We start from the raw sequence: 4,387 nt of genomic DNA, 5'->3' as shown, positions 1-4,387 counted from the left end.
TTTTGAAGAGAGTAAAACAAGTGGAAGTCTGACGGTGCAAAGTCAGGTGAGTATGGTGGGTATGGCAACACATCCCATCCAAGCTCCAGTAATTAACTTGTGTGTGGTCTCGCGTTGTCGCGATGGAACAAAACTCCTTTACAATTAACAAGCTCTGGATGTTTCTGGATGATGGATTCGTTTAAACTGTCCAACTGCTGACAGTACACATTCGAACTGATTGTTTGGAGCTCGAAAAACATGTCACCTTTAAAGTCCCATCACACTGAGAGCATAAACTTCCTCTGATGAATATCTGCTTTCCATGTCGTTTGAGGCGAATCATCATGTCAGGACCAAAACCGTTTGTGCACCACATTGTTGTAAACAATACAGTTCTCATCACCAGTTATCAGTCACTTCAAAAAAGGATTGTTTCCCTGATGTTTAATGAGCATATTGCAGATGTTTATATGTGCTGTCAAATGAACTTCTTTGAGTTCATGCAGAACCCAAATATCAAGCTTGCTTACATATCCCAGCTTCTTCAGGTGTTCATGAACTCTTGAATGATGGATGTTCAATGTTTCTGCAATCTCTTGTGTCATGTAATGTGGGTTTGACTTGATCAATGCCTTTATTTTGTCGTCATCAACCTCTGGTGGGTGTCTGACCGAGGAGCGTTTCTGAGATCAAAATCACCATCACAGAATTTTGTGAACTATCGTTGGCACTGATGTTCTTGTAGAGTATTGTCACCGTAAACTTTATGCAACTTTTCACAAGCTTGACGTGTGTTCTTCCCTTTATGGAAGTAAAACAGTAAAATATGGCAAAAATGCACAGTTTGGTCTTCCATCTTCAACTTGTTGTAAAATCTCCAAAACTCAACCAAATCGCTCAATTTTTTTTTTTTAGAATGAAGGTAGAACTGTCAGCTGTCAAATAACAGCAATCACATAGATCCAAATGACTCTAGTACTTCCAATAATGAACTAGTGCCATCTGTTGCAAACGTGCGTCATGAATTTTCCGACAACCCAATATATATATTCACAAAATAGGTGGTGTTTTGCTACAAAAAAAGAGTAAACTACAGATAGATACAACATATTTAAATGTCAAAAACACTATTTTGATAAAAAGAAACCAGGTACAAATATATGAAACCATTTACATGACATTCAGGAACAGTCAAAATTTATCCATGAAAAAATAATACACAAGAGTTGTCATTTATGGAAGGTTAAAATAACTGTAAGAGATCACAAGGAAAATTTTAGGCTAATGGAAATATGCAATACTTTGATAGAAGTGTTATATATATATTATTTTTTCTGAAATATATATATATATTCTGATATATATTTCAGAAAGTGCCTATTTTCAGGTAGATGTGATTCGTATTTGATTTTTAAAGATTTAACATTAATTTTATTTATTTTCTAGACTGAGATTACAATTGCATTAAAACATTTGTTGGATAATATATATTTTAAAATTTGATTTATAATTCTATTATATTTTTTTCTTGGAATGAAATACATATGTTTATAAAGTATAACTCATGCTTTCATAAAGTACAAGAACATTCAATGATAATCATTATAAAATTTTACCTAGTCATTTTTCAGTTTATGTTGTAGAAGTTGATAAGCTGATTATAAAATTTATTTGGAAATGAAAAGGACAAAGAAATAAAATATTTCAGTTTAAAAATCATGCGCTCCTCTTTAGTGTGGCTTATACAGTCTTCATTTTCTATGCTCTTTTCCCCTCTTTTTAAAAAAGAAATACTAATATTTAAAATTAAGACAAAGAGTGCTAATTTGCTTCACAAGCTTTTAGCACTGATAACCCTACCTTAGGAGCTAATGGATATTTTGTACGACTGTAAACATGCAAAGTTTTTATGTACATTGAAGATAAAAATGTCCTTTAGGTGAACATTAGATGTGTAGTCAAATAAACAAATCTATTTCTTGGATGGGAGATTTTTTTTAAATGTGGAGTCAAATTATTCATATTGAGTCCCAGATGCATTTTGTACATATATATATTTTTTTAACAACTTTCATGTATTAGACTCTGGCTTTATAATTTGAGGACATGCTAACTTTTTAAATTAGCATATTGCAATTATCTCAAATATCCTCATGAAAACTTTATAATTTTGTTTCTAAATCTTAATTTTATAAAAAGGAAAATGATAAATGTTAGCCCTTAGAAAAACATTCCCTTTGTTTTTAATATAATATAACAGATTTTTTTCTGGAGCACTTGATGGAATTGTTTTAGCTAAAGATCACCACATAAGTTAATAATGCTGAAAATGTGCTAGCATTGAAGGAAGACTGTTGGCTTAGTGTCTCATCATTAACAGTGTCTCATCATTATTTGGAGGTGATGTTATTCCACTTGTGAACAATGACCTTTAACAATTGATATATCTTTTATTTATTTATAAGTGAGTGCTATTCTAACAAGGAGAGTGAGCAAATGAAAACACATAAAATAAATTAAAATTATTACCATGTGTGTTATACATTTTAGAAAAAGTTCGGGGGCAATGGAACATCCTTATCACTTACTAGTTAATCTAAATTTTTTACTTTAGGTAAACAATACCTTTAAAAAATTGACATTATTTTATTTCTTTACTTGAAGACCCAGAAAAAAAGATAATTTATAAATCAAAAATGATTTTCAAAGAAAGAACCATTTTATATTTATTAGTAGGAAAGCTTTAACTTTTCTTAATACTAATTGGACTTTTTGAAGGGGAATTGAATATCTATCTTTCTCATTAAGGATTTTCATTTCCCTGTCAATCTCATGCCCCATTTGTGCCTGATACACCCTTAGGAAAATAAAATGTCTCTCATCAAATAGAAAAATAAAGACAAAATGCTTTATGATTATACATTCAAGTTACTATTTGAATTTTTTAAACATCACCCATCTTTTTGTTTAAAGGTTTCACTATTTTTTTTTAATGTAGAGAATACAGGAAGAATTATTGAAAAGAATACATTTTATTTCTTTATTTTAATTTTAAGAGAAAATTCAGATTGTTACTAGTAATACAAAATATGCTAAACAGTGGTAATAGTAAATACCATGTAAAATTTATTTATATCAGAATCTCAAAAAGAAAGCAAGTGCTTTCATCCTGAAGTTGGAAGATATACTCCAAACTCATGAATAATTTTGGTTATTCTGTAGGGGGCAGCAAAATCTAAACAAAGTATATATTGAAGGACTGCTGTTAGGAACCATAAGCAGCTGGTTTGCACTACGAGCAAGAGGTAGAATATACCTGAATTGCTGCAAAATTATCATCATGCTAATTAAAATTCTTTACATTAGCAACAGGGGCTGCTTGTATTCCCCTTTATCTAATCTTTTCTTTTATATACACAGCTACTGAAGCTGAACAAAACCAGTGAGATAAAATTAACACACAAATTGTTTTTCCTCCCTTTGGGCAGGAAAAATCCTGTTTACAAGGAAAATGATATTATATATAAATATTTATGAAAAACAACAGAGTCAACGAAATCATCAAGTTTTTTGTGTAAATTAGCAAAAATAACATGAAGTAGCATACTTGATACGTCTATGAACAGTTCCACGGTGTCCTAAAATAATACCTTTTTGGAAAATAGAACAGTTTGCTATCAATGATAATTTTAGATTGTGTCAGATGAAGAAACTGAAGACTTAACTAATATTGTAAATTAGTTCAATTTCCCTGTCCATCATATAATGCTTTTATTTCAGTATGTTGTCAAAAGATCTCTGTATTTTCTTCATCCTCACACAAGTTTTGTTAGGAAGGAATTAAGAAAGCAAAGGGATACATCATCTTCATTAGGATTCTAGGGGAAAAATTTAATCAGATCACAGTTGTAAGGGGAATGAGTTAAAGGGCAACATTTTTCATTTAATGAGATATCTACATCAACTTATAAAATCATGTGGTTTTTAAGACTAAAGAATTCAGAATTATATCTTTCAGAATTAAATTGCAAGTTTTATAAAACTTCGAAGTTGTAATTTTTGTGAAAAACTTAACATAAGTAGCTCCTGGATTGTACCCATATCTCATATTCTTTGGCTTTGCTTTTCAGCTATTGATTTTCTCCTAGATGTAATTAAACTAATAATGTGTGTGGTAGTTTCAGATATTGATCACAATAGTTCTTAAGTATATAATAAAATATGTATTTGGTAAATTAAAGTACACAATAATATGGAACATATGGAGGTGTATTTTTAAGATGTTAAAATGAAAATGAAATGAGATATTAAAATGTGAGAAACTCAAATAATACCAAATATAAATTAAAATTTTATTTATTTATTTTTTCTATTGGAAAGGTTGTATAAATATCTTAGTGTCTCT

Source organism: Hipposideros armiger, unplaced genomic scaffold (assembly GCF_001890085.2).
Source record: "Hipposideros armiger isolate ML-2016 unplaced genomic scaffold, ASM189008v1 scaffold_512, whole genome shotgun sequence".
Classification (NCBI taxonomy): domain Eukaryota; kingdom Metazoa; phylum Chordata; class Mammalia; order Chiroptera; family Hipposideridae; genus Hipposideros; species Hipposideros armiger.
This window is presented reverse-complemented; position numbering follows the sequence as displayed.